General features: G+C 35.1%; 1 protein-coding gene across 1 annotated transcript in view; it reads right to left on the reverse strand.

Moving 5' to 3' along the window:
- The window catches only part of CADM2 (cell adhesion molecule 2), a gene marked incomplete at its 5' end in the record, with an annotated part of 301,193 nt that overhangs the window by 169,494 nt on the left and 116,682 nt on the right, over positions 1–15,017 (reverse strand). The window lies entirely within an intron of this gene.

Here is a 15,017-nt window from a genome sequence, read left to right on the forward strand (position 1 = left end):
GTTCATCTGGCTGCTGCTTCATATTCAATAACATTACATTTATACTAATCAGTGATTTTTGGGCTTACACGATCCTTCTAGAGCAAAATTATAAGAGTCACTTTCTTTCAAAAGCACTGGACCAGTTCAATTTCTGCCTGATGAATCAGGAACAGTATTTACATATCTATTAAGATGTAATAGTTTAGAACACTAAGAAAAATATTGCTCAGTCCAGGAGAATAGCCAATAAGGAACAATCATTTTCTTTGAAAATTATTGAAGTAAAATCTTAGATAACTTTCACACAAGTGATTAAGTCCATATTTAATTCTCTATTTTGTTATCTGTGACTTAGAAGAATACTAAGACCTGGTTTGCCCAGTAAAGAAGAGAATCACTGCCTTTAAGAATTAGTAAGGCAACGTCTGAGACCATTTTATCTCAGGTGATTCATTCTGTATATAAAACCCTTGAGTTCTTACCATGTGTTTGATATCATACTAGATTCTGTATAAAAAAGTTAAATGAGGAAAAAAGATTCCATTTTAGTAAGGGAGACAGATATGTCATTCATAAACTGTAAAGGTATACCCTGCATAATTTGTGGAATTTATAGTGAACACTTTAGGCTTAGTTTACACTGTACCAATTATTCATGAATACAAAACTCAAAAAAAGAGGCATGGAGGGAAAGAAATAGCAGTCTTTTGTAAACTAATTCCAGAACACAATAGTTTATTAAGGACTTTTTAATATTTTATATCTAACATAATTACCATCATAAAATCTAAAAATTACATGTAAATGTGAAAATAAGTTTGTAATTCTATATAGTGTCTGTACTTGAATTTGCATTCATAGTGTCTACCAGAATTAGGTTTGCCTTTTAATAGTTAATTCTTTTCTTATGTTGTTTCTTTTGCAAACATGCCTTGTTCTTAAATTGCCATGTTCTGTAACATGTGACTCCAGCCAGGTGTGATGAAACCTGAAGCGGTACCTGACCCGATAGTGCTTAATCTCCAGGTGGCAAGCATAAAACTTTATTCCCAAATAGAAACTATGTAATTAACTAGTTTTGCTAGTTTTTTTTTTTTTTTTATCATATATCACAGTGAGTTAAAGAACTTGAAGAACTCAGTGAAATAGAATATAAAAACACCTGTTTAAGCGCACGCATGCGCGCGCACACAGACACACACACACACACACACACCCCAAGGCTGGTTCTAGGAAAAGCTAATCTAAGGAGAAAACATGATTCATTAGGGAGATACAAGGTATGTACACTGAGGAAGAAGCAGTTAGCTGGTTGCAGTTGGAGACAGAAAGGAGTTAAATAACCAAGAATTTAGTCCATCAGTGACCTATTAATATGCAGGGAATAACCTTAATGGTTATAATTAGGTTCACTCATGCTCCTTTCACTTAACAATGGGAAGGGAAACCTTAAAATAACATGTTTTCACTTGAGAGTAGGTCAAGAGAGCTTCAAGGCCATTAACCAAACATCTGGATTGAGAAGTCAACTTTCACTTGAAACATCTGTGTAAAATTCTTCCTTAGGCTGAATCAAAAATATTACAGCATCTGACTAAAAAATATAAATAGATATTATCTGACTCTAAGCCTGGTGTCTCAGGTGGGTCACTGCATTTTTTGAAGATTATAATGTTCTTCCTTCTCTTGAAGATTCAAAGATTTCTTCTATTTTATATTTAAAAAGGTGTTTTATTACAGGCCTCTAGAATAATAAAAAGATGGCAGAAAGTTAAAAGCAAAAGCTGATCCATTAGAGTAAATTCTATAAGAAAGAAAATAAAATATCCATTTTAGCAAACTCTAAACAAGTGTGGCTGCTATAAAACAACCATGGTGATGTAGTTCTAGTCATCCAATGATTTACTGTATGAAGCATTCAGCATATGTCAAAAAATCAATCTGACCCTCATCAACTGTTATGAAAATGAATCTTTTGCATCAGTAAAACATATGCTGACAAATCGACTTCCTAAATGTTATGATGTTTCTCTGTACTACATACTAACACAGTTTCATTAATTTTCTTTTTTTTATAAATTTTATTTATTTATTTATTTTTAATTAATTAATTTTTGTTTCAGATGCTTCTCCTTTTCCCCCGACTGATTCCTCCTTCCCCTTCCCTCCCCGCCCTGTCCCCAGCCTTGTTGTCCATGTTCATTGTTCATGCATACATGCATATAAGTTCTGTGGTTTATCTCTCCCCCACCACCCCCTCTTCTGGGGATTGTCAGTCTGTACCCCACTTCCACATCTCTGGGACTACCCCATTCTTTATAATGTTATGTTCATTATATTCCACAAATAAGTGAGATTATAGGATACTTGTCTTTCTCATTTTGGCTTGTTTCACTTAGGATAATACTTTCCAGGTCCCTCTATGTCAACTCAAAGGATGAGAGATCTTTCTTTCTTACAGCTGTGTAGTACTCCATTTTGTATATGTACCACAACTTTCTTATCAATTCATCTACTGATAGACATTTGGGCTGTTTCCAGATCTTAGCTATCGTAAATAATGCTGCTAAAAATATGGGGGTACGTATATTTTTTCTGATTGGTGTTTCAGGCTTCTTAGGGTATATTCCTAGAAGTGAGATCACTAGGTCAAATAATGGTACAATTTTTAATTTTTTGAGGAAATACCATATCATTTTCCATAGTGGCTGCACCAGTCTGCATTCCCATCAGCAGTGCACTAGAGTCCCATTTTCTCCACACCTTCGCCAACACTTGTTATTTGATGATTTGTTGATGGCGGCCATTCTGACTGGTGTGGGATGATATCTCATTGTTGTTTTAATTTGCTTTTCTCTGATAATTAGTGATGTTGAGTATTTCTTCATATATCTCTTAGCCATTTATATGTCCTATTTGGAGAGGTGTCTATTTAGTTCCTCTGCCCATATTTTAATTGGGTTCTTTGTCTTCCTTTTGTTGAGTTGTATGAGCACTCTATATATTGGAAATTAACCCCTTATCTGATGTATCATTGGCAATTATGCTCTCCCATACAGTGGGTTGTCTTCCCATCTTGATGATTGTTTCTTTTGCTGTGCAGAAGCTTTTTAGTTTGATGAAGTCTCATGTGCTCATTTTTTCCTTTGTTTCTGTTGCCTTAGGTGATATAGCAGTGAAAATTCTGCCGCATATGATGTCTGAAATTTTGTTGCCTACATTTTCTTCTAGGATTTTTATGGATTCATGAGTCACATTTAAGTCTTTTATCCATTTTGAGTTAATTCTTGTGTATGGTATAAGTGTATGGTCTAGCTTCATTTTTTTGCATGTAGCTGTCCACTCTTCCCAACACCATTTATTAAAGAGGTTGTCTTTACTCCACTGAATGCTCTTGCCCACGTTGTCAAATATTAATTGAGCATATTGTCTTGGGTCCATTTCTGGGTAGAGTAGTCTTGGATTCAGATCCTTGTTTTTCATGACCCAGATTACTTCATGCCATTCCCTTCTGGCCTGTAGTGTTTCTGTTGAGAAGTCAGCTGAGAGCCTTATGGGGTTTCCTTTGTAGGTAACCTGTTACTCATCTCTTGCTGCCTTTAGGATTCTCTCTTTGTCTTTAATTTTTGGCATTTTAATTACTATGTGTATTGGTGTGGCCCTGTTTGGGTTCTTCTTACTTGGGGCTCTCTGTGCTTCTTGAACTTGAATGGCTACTTTGTTCACCAAGTTAGGAAATTTTCTGTCACTATTTCTTCAAATATATTCTCTTACCCTTACCCATTTTCCTCCTCTTCAGGGACTCCTATGATGCCAATGTTATTACATTTCCAGTTGTCACACCGTTCTCTTAAGGTGTCTTCCTGTTTTTTAATTGTTTTTTCCTTTTGTTTTTCTGATTCGTTGATTATTTTCTACCCTGTCTTCTAATTCACTGATCCGGTCCTCAGCTTCCTCTAGTCTGCTGGTTAGTCCTTCCAATGTGCTCTTAATTTCTGCTATGTCATTCTTCATTTCCACTTGGTTGGTTTTCAATATTTCTGTATCTTCTCTCATGGGGCTGATGTCCTTACTCATGCTGTTGAGCCTCCTCAATATCATTGGCTCTGAACTCTACCTCTGATAATTTGCTTAAGTGCATTTCATTTATCTCATCTTCGATAGTGTTCTCTTGTTCTTTCGTTTGGAATTTGTTTCTTTGTTTCACAATTTCTGGCTATCTTAGTTGGTTTTGGAGCCTGTCAAATATTCCCTGTGGGTGTTGGTGTTTTTCTGTTTGTGGCACCCTTTACTGGGTTTGGATGAGCCTGTGTGGGCCCATGTTAAACACCACTGTCAAGTCTTACTTTCCTGCGTAGATTTGCAAGCCCATAAAAGGTTCAGTTTTCCTCTAGATTTTCTTGGAGGCTAGAAGTCTCAGTTACTCAGTGCCTTGGTATGTAGCCCTGGTGTTCTGCATAAGAGGATTTCCAGAGGGTGGGATTGATGCTGGTTATTAATGAGCCTCAGTTTGCATTTCTTTGCCTCACCTGGGAAAAGCTGAATCTCCGAGGTATGGGCGGGGCTGCTGTTTTCCCTACTGTTTGGGGAAGGCCCTCATTGGCCACCATCCTTTGTGGCTGTAACTCAGCAAAAACTGTGAGTGCCCTCCAAATCCCGCTTGTCCTCCCAGAGTTTCAACCCTGTCTGCCCCTTATTGATTAATTTTCAATGGGTTTTCTTGCTTTCTGAGCAACATGTCATTTTTAAATTGCAATTAACCACTAGGACATTCACAAGGTTCAATATAATTCATATATTTATAAAATAAAACAGAATTTAAAATTTTAAATTTTTTCTTTTGCTTTTATACTATTTTCTATTCCTCCTCTCTCCTGTTATCTCTCTTTTATTTTCTTTCCCTTCAGATAGTTTAAGTTTGTATGCTTCTGTACAGTGTTAATACCCAGATCTAGGACAGAGCCTGGAATATTGTAGATGTGTAATAAGTATGTTTTGAATTAATTAAAATAATGGTCACTTTCAGCCAGGTAAAACATTTCATTCTTTCTAGTAAATAGAGTCATCCCATGTCAACATGTGTAGTTTTGTGGTAGTTGTGCCAATTGGTCATTATTTTTCTTTGAAGTGGATCTCTTTTGAAATTGTTAGATCACTTCCCTGAAACAGAAAGGAGTTTCTGTTTTGGAACAGTATAAAAACTGCAAATAGATTATCAACAATTAGTAATTAGACACCATAAATGTAAATAAATAATTTTTATCTGATGTAGTTTTATTGTTGTTTTTTTCCACTTTTCTTGACTAGTATGGATTGTTATTATTTTTGTTTACACAAATCTATATTCATCCTATTTTTGTTTTTATTTATCCTCTTTACTATTTCCTGTATTTTAAAAAAAATGTTTTATTGATTTTGTTAGAGAGAGGAAGGGAGAGAAAGATAGAAACATTGATATGAAAAAGAAACATGAATTGGTTGCCTCCTGCACGCCCTCTGCTGGCCATCGAGCCAAAACTCCAGGCATGTGCTCTGACTAGTAATCCAAAGGGACCTCTCAGTTTATGGAACGACGCTCAAGCCACTGAATCACACTGGCTTGGCAAAAAAAATTTCATTATAATACATTTTAAAAACTAAAGAAAACCATATTTAATGAGGTAAACAAAATAATTGTGGACATTGATAAAAAGGGAGAAATGATAAAGCACACCAAATTCTGGAGCTGAAAAATGCCATAACCAAAATGAAAACTTTAGTAGAGGACTCAACTATAGTTATGAACCAAAAGAAATACAGATGAGTACAGATTATATAATCAGAAGAAAAGAGAGGGAAGAAAGAAAAATTAACAATGGACATCATTAAACATAACATTTGCACACTAAGAACACTGGAAGAAAAGGAGTAGAAAAAAGTAGGGAAAAAATAAAATAGTAGAAATAATGTGAAGAAATACTGATTCAAACTTTCTTAATTTGATGAAAAATATTAATCTACATAACCTAGAAGCTCAAGGCATTCTAAGAAAATTAAATACAAAAAGATCTACAGCTAAACACATCATAACAAAAATGTCAAAAGAAAAAGGGAAAAAAAATCAATCTTGAAAGTAAGAATAGGAAACTTTTCACAAAGGAACTAAAAAAATATTAACAATTAAGTAACTTCTCATCAGAAACAATAGAGACCAGAAAAAAAAATGTGAAATGGTAAATGGAATCAACCTGTATTATTAACTTTATATGCCAACCCATTAGGAAGATGTAACAATTACAAACATATGTACATCTAAAACAGAGCACCCAGAGTACATATGACCCACTAATACCTTTCCTAGGTGATTACCCCAAATAAATAAAAGTATACTCTACACAAAAATTTACACCTAAACTTTCATAGAGTTATTCATAATAGTCAAAAAGTATAAAAACCCAAATTTCCATCTAATGAGGAATGACTAAATAACATGTAGTGTACACATACAATGGAATATTAGATAAAAATTATTCAGTGAAAAATAACAACGTACTCCTATATGCTATAACGCAGATGGACCTTAAACACATTATGCTAACAAGATAGTCACAATATGGTATAATTTAATTTATAAAAAATATTTACAGTGGGCTAATATACACATAGAAGTATTGTGGCTTTCTAGATCTGGGGAGAGGAGATGGGGGAGTCTAATAGGGAGTGACCGATAATAAGTATGACATTCCTTTAGGGTGATGTAAATATAAAACTGATTTTGGTGAGAGTTACATAACTGTAAAACTACTAAAAACTTTAATTGAATTGATGGCATATTAATTATCTCTCAATAAAGGTCTAATAGAAAAGATGGTCAATCTCCTGTTTAGCTTCAATTTAGGAGGCATACAAATAATGTACAATTTAAAGAGTTATTGAATGAAGAGAAATATAAGATTGCTTACTCTTTTGGAAGATAAAGACTATATGTAAGACTGCTTTTAAGAAATAGAATATTTAGTATTCAAGCTAGTAAATAAAATACTAGATAGAGAATGCACTTAGAGCTTTGTTAATCTATATACTACTAGAGAAAAATATCAGTAAAAAAAATTAATCTAGAATTCCCCATTGCCAATGAAAATGGAAGAAAGTTTACCAATGCACTTAGATACTGCTACACTAAGATGTCAAATACTGTATTGTGAAAAATGATTTTAATCTAATGATATTTATTGATCAAAGAATTAAAGTATCATTTTTAGAAAGATCTAATTCATAAATTTTGTAAACTATCCTCCTGGGTCCAAAGAAGATCTGTAGACAAAGTTGATTGAAACAAGATGGTCTCTCTCCAGATTCCACAAAAAAATTTAAAAAAATAAATAAAAAATAAAACCATGAAGAATTGAATTTGAAAGCTAAATATGAAAAATGAAAAATGAAAGCTAAATATGGGAGAAATGTCTTTCCTAGCCCATGAAAAAGCCATAAAGGGTCTTTAAGAAATAGTCTGGGGAGAGTCTGAGCAGCAATTGAGTCCCTTTATGAACAGGTGAAAGCAATAAAACTAGCAGATTTCAATATGTATCTTATTATAATCTCAAGATTGCTTATAGGTGGTGAGTCGAGAATCACTGAGGTGTGTACTTGCTTTAACCCTTAAATTAAAAACAATTAAAAATATAAATGATAAAAGAAGTTAACCCCTGGCCGGTTTGGCTCAGTGGTTGGAGCATCGGCCTGCAGACCAGTGAGTCCCTGGTTCGGTTCCCACTCGGGGCACGTACCAAAAAAAAAAAAAAAAAAGTTAAAAAAACTTCTGGATAATATGTGAAATCCAGTAAAAAAGTTGTATTTATTTAACTCATTGTATAAATGCTAGTACTTTCTTTTTCATTCCTACAATGTGTAAGAACCTATAACAGCACTGAATTTCTGTGGCTAAATAATAAAATTTCTAATCTTAAAACTAGCAAAATTATTTATCTAAAGTATTCCATCAAAGTGAGTAAAGACACATTTTACCCAATTCATATTCATCCTTTAAAATTTGTTATGTTGCCTTAAAACAAGCAAGCAGACAAAATTAGACACACTACCACTGAAATAAAAGTATTATTTCTCTACATTTCAAAATCAAAGGCAGAAGACTTCTGTTTCCAGTCCAGATGGAGTAATAGAGACAGATTCACCTCTCACCTAAAAACAACTGTTTTCAAGATATTGGTCATTATAATAATGGACGGTGATCCCTGAGAGATGGAAAACAGAAGAGTTGAATCCTAAAATGTGTCCCTGGGTGATGTCTTGAGAGATTTTCAAGGTTGTGGACCGTGGAGGGCCCTGCCTGGGTTGAGCTGGGTGTCGAGAAGACCAAAGAAGCCTGAGTTTGCTAGGAGAGGACCAGAAAGGGAGGGCTGCACAAAGAGAACTCCAGATATCTCCAGCATCCCCTCTGATAGTCAGCAAAGAAGTACTCACTAGTGTATCAGTGATAGGAAACTGAAGCAGGAACAAGACTTATCTAAAAGGATTGGAGGAAATAGTACATGGTGCTCACACAGGGCTGGGAATAGTGCCTGTTCTAACCAACCTAACTGGTATACTAGGCATTCAGAAGGATTTCACCTCAGTAAGGAGAAAAAAAATAATGCCTAGTATTAATGTTCTGGTACTGCCTTAAGAAATTTAAAAGAAGCTCTGAAAAAATTAAACTCTTTCTAAGTAACTTAACCAGAACAAAGCTTAATAATGCTTATAGAAACATGAGAATATTCAGCACTAAAAAGGTAAAATTCACATCTGGAATCAAATTAAATAATTACTATGCATTGTACGGAAACTAACCTGGAAATAATGCAGCTGAGTGAAATAAAATACAAGAATATTAAAAATATAAAATACCTCAAAGTACATTTAAAATCTAAAATTTTAGTCCTGGTCAGTTTGGCTCAGCAGCTAGAGTGTTGGCCTGTGGTCCAGAGAGACCCGGGTTCAGGTCCCGTTAAGGGCATGTACCTTGGTTGCAGTTTGTCCCTGGCCCTGGTTGGGTCATACGGGTGGCAGCCACTCAATGTGTCCTTTTCACGTCGATGTTTCTCTCTTTCTCTTTCTCCCACTCTCTCTGAACAAAAAATGGAAAATAATGTCCTCAAGTGAGGATTAAAACCTAAAATTTTAAAACTTATGTGTGTATGTGATCTTGAGGTAGGCAAAAATATCTTACGAAACATGATATATAAAAGTAAAAATAATAATAATAGCAGCAAACTGTAGACAAGCCAAGTCTATCATCAAGTAAATGGACAAAAAAAAAAGTATAGTATAGATTTATACAATAAAATACTAATCGGCAATAAAGAGGAATCACTTCATACATGAAGCAATATGGATGCATCCAAAAAAATTTATGCTGAGAGAATTAAATCAGAAATAGTATATACTATGTGATGATATTTGTATGAAATTCTAGAAAATATAAACTATTCTATAAAATGACATCAAGCAAAACAGCATTTGTTTGGGGATGAGGTGGGGGGGTGGGCAGAGAAGGTGTGAGGGAGCTGGGGGGAGAGATTTTAAAGAGGTATGACGATCCTTTTGCAGATAAAAATTATAGTCATTACCTTGACTGTATACACTTGTGAAAAAATACCAAACTGCACACTTCAAATATGTGTATATTAGATTTCTTTTGACTATTATATCTCAATAAAGCTGTTTTTTTCTTTCTTTTTTTAAAAAATAAATTATAGAAAGGAAAGTTTCTCAAAGATTTTGGTGATCATTTGCCATCATCAATTATTTATACCACCATGAAATAATTGTTTTATCTCCTTCATTGTATGGCCTGGAGAGTCTTGCAATAATACACTAAACAGCACTTAGAAAACTCCAATTTGTGTGTGCATCCACTCACACACATGCACACACAAGTATTATTAATGCTATTTCTTTTTCTCATATAAAACATTGCCCAGGGTGGTCCAGATTTAAATGACAAGAATATTTTCAAAGAAGACAAAAAACCATTAATGCATGGTGCATACTATAAGCTCAAATACATTACTAGTACTTTCAGTTAATTCTTATCTTACATAATACAAGGACTTTAAACTTGAGGGACTCAAATATTTTCTTTTTATTTTCTTTTATGTTAGCTTCAGATAATTCAGTCTCCGTATTGCATGTTAACATTTCACTCACTTAAGTTATAATTTATACAACCTATGTTAAATGAGGCATTAGGCCAAAAATAGTTTTTCAACACTAAACAGAATTTTTAAATTACGTGTATAATCTACCAGATCTCAAAGTAGATTGCATGGAGTTCTCTAGAAAAACATATGAAACAAATAAACAACAAAAAATACATTATGTGGGCAAAGAATACTGTTAAAATGTTGGCTTAAGACTTTTTGCAATAATTTTCAGAAATGTTAAAACACTAAAGTACATTTTGATTCAGTTTTAGAGAATCTCCTTAGAAGAGACTCAGAAAGTACATAGAATATTCAGTCATTTTCTAAATTTATTACATTAGGACTTCCTCCCTTTTTCCCCTGGAACATCTACTAATTTTTTGCTTAGTTGTTTCTAAACACATCTATCTTCAAACCAGAATGAGCCTATAATTTTCCAGAGGTACTTAATAATTATTAGGATTTCTAAGCCTGACATCCAGGAATTCTGATTTTAAAATTTTGCATTGAGACCACAAATCTGCATTTTTTAAACTAATCACCTGAGGTGATTCTGAGCCAAGCAGTCTAAAGGCTCCCTTTTAAGAAATAAAGCATTCATAAATTCACTCTCAGATTTCTAAATGCCCAAAACGTATTTACTAAGTAGCTCACAGAAAAATCACACTATATTTAGCCAATTTCAAAACAAACAGCTGCATTATTTTTGATTGACATTAAAGTTATGTCAAACAGCCTGTTCACATAGAGAAACATAGTTAAAGTAAACTTAAGCTTAATGGTCCAACATTTGGAACACATGATAAGCAGATAACAGTTGTTAGGTACTGGCGAGATTCGATCACCACACAGTCAGGCGATGATGGATATGCGGGTTGTCATGCAGCATGGATCTCAGGGTGGGAGGCAGCACTGAAGACAGTTCTGCTGCAAGTGTGCTGCACACACAAAGAGTAGTGACTTTTTAAAAAGGCTAAAACCAAAAATTTCCCTCATTATGAGATGATAGACTTTTTTATGGTCAACATCCCTTTTTAAGTCATAAGTCACCTAACTCCAAAAGTTTACTAAGCATAACCTTTTCGATTCTATATAATGATTTCAACTTTAATATCTTAAAGAATAAACATATTATCATTTTTCTTCTAAACTAATTTCCCTAATGCCTGTTTCAACATTCATTAGCCAAGTCACTCGGGCAAGCAATTGTATCTTTGACTTTGGTTTTTGCTCCATTTCAGTGCCACTCACCAACGTCCACCTGAAAGGTGTCTTCTCGAGTTCCCCTCCATGTTTTTTTAAAAAAATTCTATTTTATTCTATGTATAAATTCCATTTTATTCATTAGTTCATGACCTTTTTAACTCATGGTTGAAATGTCACTGAAGTATTCTTCCAGCCAATGGCTTTTTCCCCAAATTTGAGCATTGCATCTTAGAAGTGTAATAGTCAAGCCGTCTTGGCCAGATGTACGACCATGTGAAATGTCTGCCACACTGGATTTCAGTTTCCTTTTACTGCTGCATAAAAAATTATCACAATCTCAGAGGTTTAAATCAACACTCATTTATTATCTCAACTTCTGTGGATTGGGAGTACAAAGAGGCCTTCTCCTGGGCCTTTCTCAGTGTCACCAAGCTGAAGTCAGGGTGTTGGCTGGGGCTATAATTCTCATTCGAGCTTTAGGAATCCCTTCAAGGTCTCTGGTTGTTGATAAATTCATTTCCTGAAATTCCCATTATCTGTCACCAGCTGTCACTCAGGTACTGTGTTGAGTTCTTAGAGGTCACCCACAGTTCTTTGCCACATGATCCCCACGGGCAGTTCACAAGAGAGCTGTTTGCCTTCCCAGCTAAGAGGAGAATGTCTCTCTGACTCTATTCTTTTTTAAAGACCTCACCTCATTATGTCAGGGCTGCCTTGATAAACTCTCTGATGAACTCAAAAGGGATGTATAATTATATCTGCAGAACCCCTTATGCCATATAAAGCAACATCATCAAGACAGTGATAAAACATCAGATTCACAAGTCCCTCCTACACTCAAAGGAAAGGCATTATACAATGGTGTGGTCCATAGAGGGTTATCACAGAATGTGAACTAACACATTAATGAAAAGCTAGTTTGCTGGAAAAAAAAAAATCTTAAGATTTGACAATAATAACTGTTCAAACTACATATTAGCAAACTTATACATGGAGTAGAAAGTTTATTTAATTCTCAAGAGCTGATAGATTAAGAAAGGCAATGTTCACCTCTGTCTCACACGAACTAACAGATATTCAGACTACCTTGCTATATAGAAAATTCAAATCTTCAGTGAAATCATGTGGGCTTTGGAGGCAGAGCTGCCCAGAGGCACCAAAGAAATGTTTGTGTCAGACTTATGGAGGTGAGGATTGCTTCATTCTACTGATTAATTATTTATTTATTTTTATTTTTATTGTTTCTAGAGGTAGGCCTGTAGTGCTATGAACTTCCCTCTTAGAACTGCTTTCACTGCATCCCATAGATATTGTATTGTTGTGTGTTCATTTTCATTGGTTTCCAGGAAGTTTTTAATTTCTTCCTTGATCTCCTTGGTAACCCAGTCATTGATTAATAACATGCTATTTCGCCTCTATGTGTTAAAATGTCTTGCATGTTCTTGTTGCGATTGATTTCTACTTACATGCCATTGTGATCTGAGAAGATGCTTGATATAGTTTCAATTTTCTTGAACTTGTAGAAACTTAGTTTGTGTCTTAACATGTGGTCTATCTTTGATAATGTCCCATGTACACTTGAGAAGAATGTGAATTCTGTAGTTTTGGCCTGTAATACTCTGTAGATATCTATTAAATCCATTTGGTCTAGTGCTTCATTTAGAGTCTCTATTCCCTTGTTAATTTTTTGTCTAGAGGCTCTATCCAGTGTTGTCAGAAGGATGTTAAAGTGCCCTGCTATGTTTGTATTGAAGGGAATTTCTCCTTGGAAGTCATCCAGAAGATTTTTAATAGATGTTGGTGGTCCCGTATTGGGTGCACAAATGTTTATCAAGGTTATATCTTCCTGTTAGATAGATTCTTTCAGTATTACGTAGTGTCATTCTTTCTCTCTAGTTATGGCCTTCATTTTCAAATCTATTTTATCAGATATGAGTATTGCTACCCCACCTCTTTTTTTCCTTTTCATTGCTTTGAAATATTTTTTTCCATCCCTTCACTTTCAACCTATTTGGGTCTTTTGTTGTGAGGTGGGTCTCTTCTAAACAACTTATATATGAGTCATATATTCTTCTCCATCAGCTACTCTGTGTCTTTTTATCAAAGCATTCAATCCATTTACATTTAAGGTGATAATTGATATGTACTTATTTATCGCCATTTTTGTTTAGTGTGATTATATTTTTCTTCCTATTTCTTCTACTAATTACAGCAGTCTTTTTTAGCATATCTTGCAGTGCTGGTTTGGTGTTAATACATTCCTTTAGCCTTTTTTGTCTGGGAAGCTCTTTATTTGACTTTCTATATTGAATGATAGCCTTGCTGGATAGGGTATTCTTGGATACAGATCCTTGTTTCTCATGACCTTGATTACTTCTCACCAATCCCTTCTGGCATGTAGTGTTTCTGCTGAGAGGTCAGCTGAGAGCCTTATGGGGTTTCCTTTGTAACTAACCTATTGCTTATCTTTTGCTGCCTTTAGCATTCACTCTTTGTCTTTAATTTTTGGCATTTTAATTACTATGTGTCTTGGTGTGGGCCTGTTTGGGTTCTTCTTACTTGGGGTTCTCTGTGCTTCTTGAACTTGAATGCTTTCTTCCTTCACCAAGTTAGAAAAGTTTCCGTCACAAATTTTTCAAATATATTCTCTAACCCTTGCCCATTTTCTTCCTCTTCAGGGAGTCCTATGATGTGAATATTATTACGTTTTCAGTTGTCCCACAGTTATCTTAAGCTGTCTTCCTGTTTTTTAAATTTTTTTTTTTTTTCTTTTTGTTCTCCTGACTGGTTAATTTTTTTCTACCCTGTCTTCTAATTCACTGGCTGGTCCTCAGCTTCCTCTAGTCTGCTGGTTAGTCCTTCCAATGTGTTCTTAATTTCTGCTATGTCATTCTTCATTTCCACTTGGTTGGTTTTCAATGTTTCTATATCTTTACTCATGGTGCTGATGTCCTTACTCATGCTGTTGAGCTTCCTCAAGATCATGTCTCTGAACTCTACCTCTGATGATTTGCTTAAGTGCATTTCATTGATCTCATCTTCGATAGATTTCTCTTGTTCTTTCATTTGGAATTTGTTTCTTTGTTTCACAATTTTGGCTATGTCAGTGGGTTTTGGAGCCTGGAAAATTTTCCCTGTGGGTGTTGGTGTTCTGTTGTTTGTGGCTCCCTCTACTGGGTTTGGATGAGCCTGGAAGGACCCGTGTTAAACATCACTGTCAAGTCTTACTTTCTTGGGTAGATTTGCAAGCCCAGGAAAGGTTCAGTTATTCTGTAGTTTTTTGCCTGGAGGTTATTAGTTGTGGTTACTTGAAGAGCCTTGGTGTCTCAGTTGAATATAATTATACTGTTTAAAAAATTGATTTACCATTGCCGAAAAGTTGCTGAATATAGGAAGATCGTGGCGGGCTGGACCAAAGGGAGGTTTAGTGTGTGCGAGAGTGTGAGTGGAGGTGAAGGTGGACAACCAAACCTGAGCAGTGCAGAGATGAGGAGCAAAAGGGTTCTGTCCTGTGGACCAGAGGAGCCGGCTGCTGTAGTAAGTGGCTTTTCAAGGTGTTTCTCCTGGTGCTGTGGGGAGGTCCCACCATTTTGGAAGAACCCAGGTCTTCCCTGGGAGGAGGCAGTGGGAACGGCTAGGGCCCAACAA

The sequence above is a fragment of the Molossus molossus genome, unplaced genomic scaffold, assembly GCF_014108415.1.
Source record: "Molossus molossus isolate mMolMol1 unplaced genomic scaffold, mMolMol1.p scaffold_m16_p_5, whole genome shotgun sequence".
Lineage (NCBI taxonomy): Eukaryota > Metazoa > Chordata > Mammalia > Chiroptera > Molossidae > Molossus > Molossus molossus.